The sequence below is a fragment of the Hemibagrus wyckioides genome, linkage group LG13 (genome assembly GCF_019097595.1).
Source record: "Hemibagrus wyckioides isolate EC202008001 linkage group LG13, SWU_Hwy_1.0, whole genome shotgun sequence".
In the NCBI taxonomy this organism is placed as follows: Eukaryota; Metazoa; Chordata; class Actinopteri; order Siluriformes; family Bagridae; genus Hemibagrus; species Hemibagrus wyckioides.
The window spans coordinates 21,611,464-21,628,287 of NC_080722.1; the positions used below are offsets into that span (position 1 = coordinate 21,611,464).

At 40.1% G+C, this 16,824-nt stretch overlaps 1 protein-coding gene across 4 annotated transcripts in view; it reads right to left on the minus strand.

The window, feature by feature from the left end:
• Positions 1–16,824, minus strand: part of LOC131363797 (uncharacterized) — a 52,633-nt gene that overhangs the window by 25,749 nt on the left and 10,060 nt on the right. For 3 of the 4 annotated variants that reach the window (XM_058406666.1, XM_058406667.1, XM_058406663.1), the window contains exon 2: positions 10,441–10,479. The gene's annotated coding sequence lies outside the window, so the exon portion shown is untranslated. Of the gene's footprint in view, positions 1–10,440; positions 10,480–10,918; positions 11,477–16,824 lie in introns of those variants that run through there. The other variant, XM_058406664.1, reaches the window with a different exon arrangement.

A 16,824-nucleotide genomic window follows, 5' to 3' on the forward strand; every position in this document is an offset into this window, starting at 1 on the left:
CTGCTGGGCTTTCTTGGTGATGGAGCTGGTGTTGAGTGACCAGGTGAAGTTCTCCACCAGATGGACACCAAGGAATTTGGTGCTCTTGACAATCTCCACCGAGGATCCGTCGATGGACAGCGGAGAGTGGTCACTCTGTGCTCTCCTGAAGTCAACAACCATCTCTTTGGTCTTGTCAACGTTCAGGGAGAGGTTGTTGGCTCTGCACCAGGCTGTTAGATGTTGCACCTCCTCTCTGTATGCTGACTCATCGTTCTTGCTGATGAGACCCACCACGGTCGTGTCATCAGCGAACTTGACGATGTGGTTGGAGCTGTGCATTGCTGCACAGTCGTGAGTCAGCAGAGTGAACAGCAGTGGACTGAGCACACAACCCTGAGGAGCTCCAGTGCTCAGTGTGGTGGTGTTGGAGATACTGCTCCCGATCCGGACTGATTGAGGTCTCCCAGCCAGGATCCAGTTGCAGAGAGAGGTGTTCAGGCCCAGGAGACTCGCTTCTCAATCAGCTGCTGAGGGATGATTGTGTTGAATGCTGAATTGAAATCGATGAACAGCATTCGAACGTAGGAGTCCTTACAGTCCAGGTGTGTGAAGGCCAGATGGATTGTTGTGGTGATGGCGTCGTCCGTGGAGCGGTTAGGACGATACGCAAACTGCAAGGGGTCCAGCGAGGGTGGTAGCTGTGATTTGATGTGCCTCATGACGGGCCTCTCGAAGCATTTCATGACGATTGGTGTGAGTGCGACGGGACGGTAGTCATTGAGGCAGGAAACCGTAGACTTCTTTGGCACAGGGACGATGGTCGTTGTCTTGAGGCATGTAGGGATGATGGAGCTGCTCAGCGAGATGTTGAAGATGTCAGTGAAGACATCTGCTAGCTGCTCTGCACACTCCCTGAGAACTTTGCCAGGAATGTTGTCTGGTCCAGCAGACTTCCATGGGTTAACTCTGCATAGAGTTCTCCTCACATCAGCTGTGGTGAGACAGAGCACTGGGTCATTAGGAGGAGGGATGGTCTTCCTCACTGTTGTGTTGTTCTGTGCCTCAAACCGAGCATAGAAGTCGTTCAGAGCATCTGGAAGGGAGGCATCACTGTCACAGGAAGGTGAAGTTGTCCTGTAGTTGGTGATCGCCTGAATGCCCTGACACATGCGCCGGGAGTCTCTGCTGTTCTGGAAGTGGCCGTGGATTCTCTGGGCGTGTGCGTGCTTCGCCTCTCTGATGGCTCGGGACAGTTTGGCCCTTGCTATCTTTAAGGCCGCCCTGTCCCCTGCTCTGAAGGCAGAGTCTCTCGACTTCAGGAGAGCACGCACTTTCGTAGTCATCCACGGCTTCTGGTTGGAGCGTGTTGTGATGGTCTTGGAGACGGTCACGTCATCTATGCACTTCCCGATGTAGCCGGACACAGATGCCGTGTACTCCTCCAAGTCAATAGAGTTGCCGTTGGTTGCAGCCTCCCTAAACATGTCCCAGTCAGTGCACTCAAAACAGTCCTGAAGAGCAGAGATGGCTCCTGCTGGCCAGGTCTTAACCTGTTTCAGAACCGGTTTAGAGCGTCTGACGAGTGGTCTGTATGCTGGAATCAACATCACAGAGATGTGGTCTGAGTAGCCGAGGTGGGGGCGGGGCTCCGCATGATACACGCCGGGAATGTTTGAATAAACAACATCCAGCGTGTTCGCCCCTCTCGTAGCAAAGTCCACATACTGATGGAATTTAGGGAGCACTGTTCTGAGATTTGCATGATTGAAATCTCCGGCGATGATGAACAGACCGTCGGGGTGAGCATTCTGCAGCTCGCTAATAGCTCCGTACAGCTCACACAGAGCCTCCTTAGCATTAGCGCTGGGTGGAATGTACACTCCGATAATGAAAGTAGTGGTGAATTCCCGGGGTAAATAAAATGGTCTGCATCTAACAGTCACAAATTCCACTACCAATGAGCAATAGTTAGATACAATCACAGAGTCCTTACACCATTCCGTGTTGATGTAAACACACATGCCACCACCACGAGTCTTACCGCACAGAGCTGCATTCCTCTGGGCACGAAACACGGTTTGCCCGGCTAGCTGAATGGCGGCGTCCGGAACTCGCTGAGCCACGTCTCCGTGAAAACAAAGACGCAGCAGTCTCTGAACTCACGCCGTGTAGTTCGCTGGAGTCGGATGTAGTCCAGTTTATTATCCAGTGAGCAGACGTTGGACAAGATGATGGAAGGGAGTGCCGGCCGGCTAGGGTTGGTTGTTAGCCTAGCATGTACACCTGGAAGCATTTACCGCGCTTCCGCTTCCTTGAACACCGTTTGCGACGTCCTCTCTCCCGGCCACCGGCATCAGCGACGCCGAGGACTGAAGGCCTGGACTTCGCAGCAAGCCGAGTTTGCGAAGTTTGCAGAGTACTTCATCATGCAAGTTAGTAAGTGCATGATTTCTGTACTGTAATATTGTCTGGCGGTCGTATACATGAACACCACTGTCTTTGGCATCCATGCACTTTAAATTTCGCACTAAAACAAAAAGAAAGCACCATATTGGTTCCGGAGTGGCCGCTGCGTGCTACTGCCGCGCCGCCATCTTGGATACTTGAGTGACTTTAAATGTTGGGTGAAGACATACTTCTTCCTGAAACACTTAAACTAGCTCTTGTTTTTCTGGTTTGTTTTATGTATTATAAAATCTGTTGTGCTATATTTCCTCCCAACACAATTTTTAGGCTGTTGATGAGTCTGTGACTTAATGAACTAGTGTTATTGATTCAATATTCATTGATAGTGGCTTCAAAGCACTTTTCTATGTTGCTCTGTATGAGGGTGTCCAAATGCCAGAAATGTAAATGACATTGTATACATTATTTACAATTAACATTTTTAGTTTATAAGGGTGATGTAAGGATTCAAATTTGCACTGAGAGCAAAAAATTATAAATATCTTGCATGAAAGAGCATTTTTTCAGGTGGGGGGGTTGGTATTTGCAGCAGTAGGTGACAATTATTCAAAATAGGCAAACAAGTCAAATTGAGGAGCAAATTCAAGATCAGAAGCAGGCAGAAATTCAGTCAATCAGCAAACCACATAGAACAGGCAAAATACAGAAATCATCAAGACCACATTAAGATATACAAAACTGGATTTTCCCAGACATAACACACTGCACCCAGTGAAGAAGGAATCCCGCCTGACAAGTTCAGTACAATACAACATGCCATCTCACTTCTCATTCACTGCTGGAATATTCAGCCAGCCATATAGATGACATGAGTCAATAATGTTGAGAACTTGAAAAAAGCTCAGTACCAAAACGAAGCCATTTCTACATTTCTGAAAATGTTTAAAAATGACAGCCAGCTGCTGATTAGAGAGATATTATTGTTATTATACAGCACAGGTACTCAACAACGAAATGCCATTTGACATATAGCAGTAGTGCAAAATACTGTTTGCAAATTAACAAAGTGCAAGTGGAATATGTAATTTATATATTTATATAAAATATATAATTTATGCATTTGTCTGTTAGTGTCAGGAGCTACTCGGACAATTCCCTGCCAGACCACCAGAGGGGGTGCTGGCGGGTGTTTCACCATAGCCTGTTTTTCATAATGTGATTTTAGCCTGTCCGCATGTTATCTTACAGTTAAACTAGATCATCTAGTGCTGCTAATATTATAAACAGCAGCTACGCTAAATACTTTCCACTTGTTTCTCTTCTTCTATCCATCCCGAGGCATACAGAGATGGTGCCAGCTCCAGTGCCATCTAGAGATGGACCAGCTCCAGCTGGGTTCTGCTTTGTTAGGACTGGGGTATTCAAAGCAACACTGCCAACCCTATGTGGACGACAACAACCTCCTTATTAATTTACACAACATTATACACATGCTGTATCTGCATCACACAATTGAATATACATAAATGCAGAAAGGACATTGTTCATATCACACTTTCCGGTGTCACCCAAATGAGGATGGGTTCCCTTTTCAGTCTGGTTCCTCTCAAGGTTTCTTCCTCATACCGTCTAAGGGAGTTTTTCCTTGCCACAGTCACCTCAGGCTTGCTCACTTGGGATAACATCTAGGACTATTTGTCTGTTTGTATGTTTGTTGTTTCTTAAAACATTTATTGAATTGCTTTATTAATTAAACGTAAAATGTGTATTTTTGTGCATAATTTACTTGTAAGTTTTGTTTTCAATTTTTGTATTGGTGTTGTAATTGTTCTTAAATTCTTGTCGCTTTTTAATCTATTAAATGTTTTATGTATAAGTCATAAAAGATTGAAAGATTTATTTCAACTGATTTATTTTAAACTTCCTCTGAAGGCAGTTCAGAGGAGTACAATCACTTACAAGTTGTGATGTGATGAAAAAAGTTGAATTTTTATATTATTTTTAATCATTATTAAATGAAAACAGCATTCTGTACACAAGAAATATTTTGGACAGACAGTTAACAGTTCAGGACACAGGAAACAAAGCTGAGATGGTTCTCAAGAAAGAACCCTTAATGATCAGACCTTTATATATACTTATATATAATTGGACCTGTCAGCAACTCAAAATCATGCAGTGTGAAAGGAGTTTCTGATCACAATAGACCACAATAGACCACAATATCAGCAAGCATGGCTTCAGTTGGAGCACAATATTACAGTTTAATAGAGTTTATAGGTATTTATCAGAAAAAAATGTCTTAAATATAGTTATATCAGAATAAATAAGCTTTACAATTACATCAAACAGAAATAAATCAGAAACATTTGCTTGATCAGCAGCAGCACATTGCAAAATTAAAAAAACAAGTCTGATAAGCCTGCATGATGGCTCATATGGTCTGAAAGTTGGTGAAGGCAAAGCATAAGATCTCTTATCTCTTGCCCTCTCCTCCAACACAGTGGTCCTTTTCCAAAAAAAAGTGGTCATCCATTTTAAGCTAGATGACTACTTCCTCACCTCTGGCCGTGTGAACCCCATTCTGTTACGGTCGCAGTTGCGGTCCTCGGTGGCTAAAGGCGCAGCAGATCTGGCTCTGGGTAGAAACCAAACTGCTGTCCCTGAGAGCATTTTACATTGCAGGGCATGCAAACTTGGAAACAGACATCTAGTTGAGGCAGGGGCTGAGGTCCAGGGAATGGTGTCTCCACCAGCTCATGGTGGAGTCCATATGGCATAGATAATGGACTTGTTTAGCTCAGAAGACCCACTGTTGCTGAGGCCTCATCTCTATGCTTCTCCTCCAATAGCTGTCCTCCTGGGAGTTCTAGCTAGGTTTTGCCAAGACAGAGTCTGCCCATTATTAGTGGTTCTATGCTAGCCAGCCCGACCTAATATTTCTCCTGGACAGCACTCCTTGGGAGATCCCCATATGGATAGACCTTTTGTCTCAAGTGAAGAAGTCTGAGTTCCAAAGCTCCCTCCACAAGGAAATTGCATGTCTTTACCTTGTGATGTGAACAATGCTGGTTGAAACTAGACTATTGTTAGTTGGTACAACAGCACCTCTTTGCAGTGTTAGCCCCTGCTACCTTAAGTTATATGTGGCTACTTTTTTTTTGCTAGGCACATACCCATTGTTGGAGCTTCTGTGGGAAGGTATCCCTGGTTTCTGGCTTTTTGTCCAGAACCAGAACTATCTGAAGGTCACGAGTTCCTTCTTAGTTTTCTGTTACCTCAAGAGAAATTGTATTCCTTAATACAAATGTGTTGTAACTTAAAGGTTATTTTGATTGTCACTGTATTGTATATTAACAGGCTGGGGAAGGGATGTTATATTTAATGTGTGTGTTTTTCTTTTTCTTTTTCTCTTTCTTTTGTTGTATGTTTGTTTTTGTAAGTTTTTGTGCATATCAGAAAATTAATCCTGGAACCTGTGATTGCTACAAGGATATTTGATGATTGAATAAAAACTCAAATAAAAATCAAATTTATTTTTGATAAAAATCAAAACTTGAATAAAACTAAAAAAAGTGTCTCTTTAACTAGCATTAGTTTCATTCAAAAGAGTAGGAGATCTACATGTCCTGGCAGTAGCTTTCTCATGCTTAGATTTTGCTACTGGAATGGTCAAAGTTATTCTGCACCACAGACAGGAATAAAGAACGTGCTGTCTGCAGCCAACCTGCTGGTCATATAGCAAGCCATCTTTCCTCCGCCTGATGTTCTCTGGAGCAAGAAAGGCTTCATCTACTATGTCCAGTCCGGGCTCTTAGGATCTACGACCACCGCTCAGGTAAGTGTCATAAATCCTCCCAACATTCAGTCTGGTTTGTGGTCACTAAGCACTGCCTTTCTCATTGGGTTACAGATGCTGCTTTATTTTGCCACAGTTCCCTGCATACCTGAAACATCTCCCTTTAGGCAATTAGAATCAGGGTATTCCGTGTTGAAGGTGGCCTTTTATGGTCTTGCAAAAACACACCACTTCAGAATAGAATAGACCTGCTTCAACCCATTGAGTTCCCTTCTTAGGGAACGAGATTACATACATTACCTGAGATGTTCGGTTAGACTTAAAAATTGACCAGACTTTCAACATTTTATGGTAGAAAATATCTGGCGTCATGAGGTTCATTTTCTGAGGGTTTATCCAGAACAAAGCCCAGCCCTTCTGACTTTTGCGACTTTCCACTTTAAATTTATGAAGTCAGAAAGAAATCTCTCAACAATCTGAGGGTCCACACATGCTAAACTATGGCAGAGAAAATATGCTATAAGATTATAGCATCCTCTATATGAAACATAAGTAAAAAATTTCATCTGTTAAAATGGTATTTTATCTTTCTGATTGTTCCCTCAAAATTAGCCGATTCATTTTCTAGAAATACACCAAGATGTACACCAACTTATCTCTGGTTCAAGTTAAGCCAGTTGAGAGGCTTGGATATCTTTGTGACCAACTTTGTGACTCATCTAAAATGTCCTTGCTTTTCTCCCAGTTTTGCAGAAAAGAAAAGTGCAAACTCGTTGAGTCTATTTATCATAATATTTACATCTCTCTGTTCGCTGATTATAAGAACAACATCTGCAGCATAAACTGATAACTTGATAACAGTATTGCACTTCAGAACATACAAGCCATACAAGCCAATTTAAGTCTCCTTTTTTAGCAAGAGATTGAGGTTTTCTCAACCTAGTCACCCAACTCAACACTAGTCACCCAATGGCTAGATTTTTTTTTTCTTTTCTACCAAGCAGGGATTGCTATCAAATGTCCATTACTTTTTCAGACACTGTTTTTTGTCAAAACTCCCCTACAGCTAAACAACACTCCTCTATGCTAACACTTGAGACTATTTTAATGGCATGTATGAAACCCTAGGCTGTTTTTCACAAAAAACAAGACTCAGATCAGTAAAAAAGCAAATTAAGATAAGTATAAATAAGAAATTTGAGAAGAAACCACTCGCTTTTGGCACAGCAGCCCCAAGTCTCCTCATTTACAATGCTCCACCCACTCACTCACACACGCACACAGTAGTAAAATAAAAAATTTTCAATTCAATTAAATTTATTTGTATAGCACCTTTTACGCAATGAATATAATAGGTAGATATAATGGTCACACATTTATACTATATAGACACTGTATGTTAGTTTTTTATTTGGTGGTGTTGTAGTATATGTATGAAAAAGAGAGAGAAAGAGATTGATTTAAAAAATAATAACTTATTACAAATCTGTTATTCATAAGGATGTTGTTCACACATTACTTAAGATTTTTTAGTTGTATTAAAGAATGTGCAAAACCAAATCTTTATCAATCACCTCAAATAGTGCTCTTTTCTGACACCATACCTGCTCAAAATATCTCTCATGGACTTTATAGGATTTATAATCTATTAATATTCTTGATTTTAGCAATTAAGATATTATATCTGACTCTTATACAGCTTATACAGCAGAAGATTTTGAGTGTGCATCCATCAACTGGAAACTCTGAACAAGTGCTTTTTAACTTATTTTTTAACTTGCTTTTTAAAGTATTTGTTCTTGTTCGTGTGTATTTTCAGCAGCTTCTTGCAGTTTTGTTTGTTCCCTTGTTTGCTATGTCCTTTTACAAGTTAATTGTATAAGCTCTGTACCTTTTTGTAATTATATTGTTGACACAGTCTAAACTGTGCCTTACCATGTCCCACCACTGCAGCATGGATTGAATCAAATATTTCTTGCTTCTAACATTTTTTTTAATTTTACAGCACTTAAAGTTAACCCACACTGTACCATACTGTGATCTGAGATGCTTACTGGACTAATTCTGCAGTATCTAAAGAAATTGAGATGTTGTTTAAAACCATAAAATCTATCCAACCTTGCCAAAGAAAGCATGTTATTATGGGAACAAACTCAAATATACTGCTTTTGTAAACACAAACGTGTGACTTTCAAACTGGGGCCTTATTTTCACCAGTCTGCCCTTTAAAATTTCTGCCATGTGAAAAGAAAAGTGATCAAAATTTATAGAAAATAAGATTGCAACTCCACCACTAAGTGATTCATCAATTTCTCTTGCCGAATCAGCCACATTAGGGACAACACTGTGCATTTATTGTGCAAATAAAACGTCAACTTTCTTGTTGAATTAGTTCATACAGATTTTCTATTTTCCTGCTTTCTTTTGTCTTATTTAAATTCAAAAAGGGATACAAACCTCTCCCATTACTAAAAGGAAAAACAAAACTAACTGATGATACAATAAAACCATAATGGAAGAAATTATTTAATGCAATTTCTTTACTATCATTAATACCCAGTTGTGTTCAGCTTAGTTCAGTTCAGCAAGTATGTTTTTAAGCCTGTATACAGCTTGATCAGAGAACTGACTCTTTTTTCAAAAACTGTTGAATATTTGGGAAATGTGAATATTTTTGGTCGTCTTCAAAAATTATTTTCATGTCCTTCACACTCAAGAATCCACTGGGTGGTAAACTGCACAAGACACTGCATTCTGACGGGTCGCTTTTTGCTCACATAACACAGTGCCTGGGGCAGCCATGTTCCCAGTACAAAACTAACACCCTGGTAATAAACCCTAAGCTATTTTTCACAAAAATAAGATTAGCCTCTGATCAACCTTTTAACCCCAAGAAAAAAAGGAAAGAAAGAAAAGTATAAATAAGAAATGTGGGAAGAAACCACTCAAAAAGATCTATCTACTCACTCCTTGGTGAACAGTAGAGCAGTTATTCCATTTGTTAGACCATAAATAACAGGTTAAGTGTTAAAATGTTTCAAGTGTTAATACTCAAAAAAAAATGTAAGTCTGATGTTATAGTTAGTTCTGCAATCATTTCTGAATGTTTGCAGGGCAAAAAAGTAGATATGCTTCACAACTTTCTAAAATTAAATACCTCTAAAACTGAGGTTCTTCTTATTGCCACACCAGCAGCCATCCATAAATGGAGCAGCTTTAATCTGACACTGGATAACAGCTCTGTACTGCCATCTATACAAGCTTGTAACCTTGGTGTTATATTTGATGATCATTTGTCATTGGAGGCTCACATTAGGAGTGTTACTAAATCAGCATTTTATCATCTTGGAAATATTGCTGTTAGGCCTTTCCTTTCCACACCTGATACTGAAAGGCTAATCGATGCTTTTATCACTTCAAGAACTGCAATTCTCTCTACATTGGTCTACCAGTAAAATCTATCAAACGGCTACAATATATTCAGAACTCAGCAGCACGTGTTCTCACTCATACTACATCAGTGGTGTCCTCTGTAATTTGCACTGACTTCCAGCTCAATTACATATTCAGTTTAAAATGCTTGTTTGAACTTATAAAGCTGTGCTTGAATCGGTTCCTTCTTATGTTGTTCTTATGTGATTTAGTTACCATTTCTATAAATTCTTGTCATCTCCGCTCTGCTGATTCTCTTCTTCTTTATCAGCCCCAGATTACAAACTATGGGACAGAGAGCCTACTCTCATGCTATCTTGTAACTGTTTTGATAAAAAAAAAAAAAAAAATACAGCCTAAAGCTAACTAGATAACAAATAATACTCTAATCAGTTTGAAAAATGGTTGCTTAATTTATATTTTACATTCTCAGGTTCATGCTAGCTACAGTCTCAGATTAGTTTTACAAAGCAAGCTAATTGTAGACACCATTCAGTACAGAGACACTGCAATGGATGCAAGTGCAAGTTAGTGTGATTTAAACACAGGCGGAATAAACTATAAGGCAACCTCAAAATACAAAAAACAGACACAAGTTAGGAGATCAACAAACAAGATATCAGAGAACAGACAATGGCCAAAATAGTGGACAAAGGCAGATTCAAAACCAACAAAACACTCAAAGGGTGAGCTAATACACTTACCAAAGGCAACAAAGTAAGACATTAATCAACCAGTTATGTGTGTTCGTGTGTATGAAGAAGGGCAATATAATAGGTGTATGTAAAGGCAGTACACACACAGTGCCAGTTAAACTTTACCTGGTAATGTAGAAGTGGATTGTCCTTTTCCCACCCCACCTAATATTAAACAGAGAGAGAGAGAGAGAGAGACAGACAGACAGAGAGAGCAGTTATTTCATTTGTTAGAGGATAATTAACAGAACAAATACTAAAATGCTTCAAGTGTAAATAATGTAATGAGTAAACAAGATATAGTTACAAACTAACTAAAAGAAACTACACTGAAAAAAATGACTTTTTGGCCCAGTAGATATTATATTTATTACATGAGTAAAGTTTACATTAACTTATAGTGTTTTGAATTTTACTTCAGTGGAGAGTCTTAATTTTAATGTGATACTTTATATTTGTATGTAATTTTGTATCATTATAAATACGTGTAATGTCTATATGAAAACCACAAGTAAAATTAACTTAATTACTGCATGTCATACACCGTTCTTTAAGACTAAGTTAACTTTACTTCAGTAATGTGACCATATCTAGCAACCCTCACCTTGGGTGACGTCAGGGGAGTGTTTGGGCTCGAAACTCGAAAGGAGAGTATCAGTTGGATGGCGGCTGAGCTTCGTGGGTCATGTGGATGACTGGGTGCACCTTTAATGGAGATACTGACTTTCGCAGTAAGTGTATTTGCTTGAGCTCCTGCTTGTAGCTTGTCAACCGAAGTCACCACCACCAAATATGTAACGGTAGCGTTAACATTACTGTTAGCCGATGGGGAGTAAGCGAGCCAGCTTGCTTGTTAACAGGCTAGTTAACCTCGTCACTTGACTTGACTTGAAACGGACTATCCTCGCTATTTCTCTCAGCTAATTACTGCTGCAGACCTGTTTTCTGCTTAACGTTAGCTTCTGACGTTACGTTGTTTCAGTCTCGTGTAATGGCTCCAAACCCATCCATCCCTGAAGTGCGTGCTACGCTAGGTTAGTAACTTAACTGTTAGGCTAACCGTTGACTTTGCGATGATTTTGCCTCCCTTTTCATGTGCAAGGTTCGGCTCATGCTTGTTTTAAACTAAAATAATGTTAACTAATGTTAATTGCTTTGAATATGAATAAATATTAAATAAATAAATATTTGTAATTATAATATTTATAAATTCATGTTGAATAAATATTCAAGTTATTCAATCAATATTCTCATTCATTATATTCCTAAAGGACATGCCATAATATATAATTAATCAAATGCTGCAGGAATACGTTTTTGTATAAGATGCACATGACTTCAATTTTTTTCAATAATATTGTGCATATATGATCTGTGTGTTAATAGCTGACAAGCCTTTTTAACACCCAAAATGTGATTTTCTTCATGACAGACATCAGGATTGCCTGACTTGCTATGCCATCCATGACTCAATACTGAAGTTATGTTAACTGCTTGATCTTGTGAGAAGATGCTGATGCTTATTTAGGAATATTTATAGAAGAGGTTTTTTTTTATTTTTTTTATTTTGCTATTGTGCTGCAATATGTTACAGAGAATTTTGTGTGTTCAGATTTGCATAAACATAATGACTATATTTGTTACATTTAATGTACTTTCCAGATCACTATCATTTTGTTCAGCAAATTGGCATCATCAGCTAGTGCAGGGTAAGTAGATTAAAATAGGTCATACATTCACTTTGACAAGTTTTTTATAATGCCTTTTTCCTCTTTTCCACCTGATGCACAGCTCCAACCACCTCGTCAAGTTCGCCGATGAACCATGGTGGGTCTCATCAGCAAGAACGACAAGTCAGCTTACAGAGAGGAGGTGCAACAGCTAACAGTATGGTGTAGAGCCAACAACCTGTCTCTGAACGTCAACAAGACTAAAGAGATGGTTGTTAACTTCAGGAGAGCACAGAGTGACCATTCTCCGCTGTCCATCGAGGGATCCTCTGTGGAGATCGTCAAGAGCACCAAATTCCTTGGTGCTCATCTGGCAGAGGACTTCTCCTGGTCACTCAACACCAGCTCCATCACCAAGAAAGCCCAGCAGCGCCTCTACTTCCTGAGGAGGCTGAGGAAAGCCCATCTCCCTTCCCCCATCCTGACTGTGTTCTACAGAGGGACCATCGAGAGCGTCCTGAGCAGCTGCATCACTGCCTGGTTTGGGAACTGCACCGTCTCGGATCGCAAGACCCTTCAGCGGATAGTGAGGACAGCTGAAAAGATCATCGGAGTGTCTCTTCCCTCTATCAAGGACATTTACACTGCATGCTGCATCCGCAAAGCCAACAGCATTGTGGATGATACCACACACACTCTTACACACCCCACACACCCCTCACATACACTCTTCACCATCCTGCCATCTGGTAAGAGGTACCGGAGCATTTGGGCCTTCACAACCAGACTGTTGAACAGTTTCTTTCCTCAAGCCATCAGGCTCCTCAACATCCGGGACTGAACTGTACAAAACTCTCTCTCTCACACACTCAGGACTGAACTGTACAAAACTCTCTCTCTCTCTCACACACACACACACATAGGACTGAACTGTTCATAACTGTCTGTCTCTCATACACACATACACACACCCACACTCACTCTCTCTCTCTCACACTCACTCACATAACCTATTATTCTTCGATATCTATTGCATTACCTCAACCCCTGTATATTTCATCTGCTGCTATATTTATATTCATATTTATGTTTATTTCTATTTCATTTTACCTCAACTGCTGCTGTTGTATTTTTGCACAATACATGTTGTCAGGTCCCAAAGTTCTTTCATCATCATCATTTTATACATTTCATTACAGTTCCTTGCACATTCTTTTCTTTTTTTCGGTGCTAAAGTATCCTTTGTTTTGTGTTGTCTTTTTTTTTTTTTTTTGTATTTATTATTTCTGTTGCTTCTGTCTTTCGTTGATTTGTTTGCACCTAGCTGCACCCTTTACACTTTATGTGGCTTGGACGAATCTTTCGGTCCTAGCTTTATGTTGTTCTTGTGTTTAAGCTATATGTTGTATGTTTATGTAGCACCAGGTCCTGGAGAAACGTTGTTTCATTTCACTATGTACTGCGTCAGATATATGTGCTTGAAATGACAAGAAAGCTTCTTGAATCTTGATCTTGTTGTTGGAAGACTCCCTTTTACTGTAAATTAGTATATTTTATTAAACAAAATACTATGTAAACATTACTCAAATATAACTGAATAAAAAATTTAAAAAAAAGCAAGTATTTAGAAACATTTTAATATAGATTAATTAAGAAAAGTAAGTACATGTTTGTAGAATGTTCATAAGACTATCAATACCACAGGAAAGAGCATCAGAATTGATGTCCTTAATATTGCGAAATGAGATGACATGAGGTTGCTTGATTACAGAAAGAGAGAGTTGAACATTGAATATAAGAAGTAAGTGATCAGTTATAAGGAGATCATCAGCAATACAAACTGAAGGAGTAAGACCAGAACAGCAAATTAAGTCCAAAATGTGTCCCTTTGAATGAGTAGGAAAGTCAATATGCTGCCGGAGACCAGAACTCTCTAGACAGGCAACAAAGTCTCTAGTAAGAGGGTGGTTAATATTGTCAATGTGTATATTAAAGTCACCCAACAATATTATATTTGAGGAAAGAGTGATTAAGTGGGTGAGAAAAGCAGCAAAATCAGATGTAAAATTGATTGAAATTGGCCAAGAAATAAATCCAGCCGACCCACATTGTAGACAAAAACTCAGATAGCTTAAGTAACAAGGCGAACAGACCATGGAAGGGTTTGGAAACAAAACACAAACAAACAAACACATTTCCGGAGAGCAGTGGCAGCAAGCATGCGCCAGTGTCCACTCAACCAGAAGCAAAGGTAGTGGGAAAGAGTGTAGCCAGATAGCATAGGATGGTGGTGTGTAAGATGACTTTGATGGTCTGTAAAAAGAAGAGGTCAAAGATAGAGATAGAGATAGAAACCAAGTGGTGGAAGAGGAAAAAGGAGGAATGTTGTGAGGAATTTAGACAGAAGTTGAGGCAGGCTCTGGGTGGTCAGGTAGTGCTGCCAGATGACTGGGAAACTACAGCAGAAGTGATCAGGGAGACAGGAATAAAGGTGCTGGGTGTGTCATCTGGAAGGAGGAAAGAAGATAAGGAGACTTGGTGGTGGAATGAGGAAGTTCAGGATAGTATTCAGAGGAAGAGGTTAGCCAAGAAGAATTGGGTCATGGACAGGACTGAAGAGAATAAATAGGAATACAAGGAGTTACAGTGAAGAGGGAGGTGTCTAAGGCCAAGCAGAGGACATATGACGAGTTGTACACTAGGTTAGACTCTACAGAAGGAAAGAAGGACTTGTACAGGTTAGCTAGACAGAGGGATTGAGATAGGAAGGATGTGCAGCAAGTTAGAGTTATTAAGGATAGAGATGGAGGATGAAGGTGCTCATGAAGTGAGGAGAGTGTACTGAGGAGATGGAAGGAGATGGAAGGAGTACTTTGAAAAGAGTAGAAGGGGTGAACTCTGTGGAACAGAAAGTAGATAAGATTAGAAAGGATGAAGTCAGGAAGGCTTTGAAGAGGATGGAAAGTGGAAAGACAGTTGGTCCTGACGACATCCCGGTGGAGGTCTGGAAGTGTCTAGGAGAGGCAGTAGTGGAATTTTTAACTAGTTTGTTTAACAGGGTTTTAGAGAGTGAGAAAATGCCTGAGGAATGGAAAAGAAGTGTATTAGTGCCGATCTTTAAGAATAAAGGTAATGTGCAGAGGTGCAGCAACTCTAGGTGGATAAAGTTGATGAGCCATACAACGAAGCTATGGGAAAGAGTAGTGGAAGCTAGGTTAAGGAAGGTAGTGGAAATTTGTGAGCAGAAAGAGCACAATAGATGCAATTTTTGCTCTGACAGTTTTGATGAAGTATAGGGATGGTCAGAGAGAGAGTTGCACTGTGTGTTTGTAGATTTGGAGAAAGCGTATGACAGGGTGCCAAGAGAAGAGTTGTGGTACAGTATGAGGAAGTCAGGAGTAGCAGAGAGGTATGTCAGTGTGGTGCAGGATATGTATGAGAGGAGCAGGACAGTGGTGAGGTGTTCAAAGAGTTCAAAGTGGAGGTGGGACTGCATCAGGGACCGGCTCTGAGCCCCTTCCTGTTTGCTATGGTGATGGACCAGTTGTCAGAGGAGGTCAGACAGGAGTCTTCTTGGACAATGATGTTTGCAGATGACTTTGTGATCTGTAGTGAGAGCAGGGAGCAGGTGGAGGAAAACCTGGAGAGGCGGAGGTTTGCGCTGGAGAGAAGAGGAATGAAAGTCAGTCGTAGTAAGACTGAGTACATGTGTGTGAATGACAGGGAGGGAAGTGGAACAGTAAGACTACAGGGTGAAGAAGGTACAGGAGATTAAGTACTTGGGGTCAACAGTCCAGAGTAATGCAGAGTGTGGGAATATGGTAAAGAGGCGAGTGAAGGCAGGTTGGAATGGATGGAGAAAGGTGTCAGGAGTTCTGTGTGATAGAAAAATATCAGCGAGAATCAAGGGGAAGGTGTACAAGACAGTGGTGAGACCGGCCATGCTGTATGGTTTAGAGACAGGTTCAGAGGAGGGAGAGTGAGTATATTGGTAGGAGAATATTGGACATTCTGTCGGACAGAGGAAGGCCAAAGAGGAGGTATATGGATGTAATAAATAAGGATATGAAGCTAGTGGGTGCAAGTGTTGAGGATGCAGAAGATAGGGATAGGTGGAGAGAGATGATTCGCTGTGGTGACCCCTGAAGGGAAAAGCCGAAAAAAGAAGAAGAAGAAGAAGAAGAAGAATGTTTTTTCTACTTCTGTTCGTTCTTCATGATTTATTCCATTTTACACTGTAGAAATAAATATCTGTGCTTGCACCCAACTTTGCTTTTATTAACTGACGAATTGGATGGAATTTTTATTCTTTTTACAATTATTTTAAAAGAAAAGAAATCTGAATATCTGATAAAAATCTAATAAAATACAATCTTTCTTTTAGATAAGGACTCATCTAAATTAGAACTACTATTACCTTGTATTAATTAGGACTAGTGTTTAGAGCTCACACTAAATATCTCAAACAGAGTACACCTGTGTCTACCTGTATGCTTGCAAAATAAATATTTCTGATTGTGGAAGGTCCCACAGCTGAAAAGGCAAATTAGATTAGATGAGCTTCATTGTGAAGAGGGAAAAAAAATTAAAATCATTATAAAAACATCAGCAAAGCTTTAAATCTTCAAAAGCTTCAACTATATATATATTTTTTTGTTTTAGACTAAAGGTGTCAAACCTTATCCGTAAAGGGCGGGTGCAGGAAGCAGAAGCCACACCTGAGTCTGGTGAAAGCCAAGATCTAAGCCTAACACACACCGGCCATAGATTTATGGATAAGCTTTGACACCCCTGCTCTAGACAGTGACTTCAAAAAAATCCAATTTAAATATTCCCACAC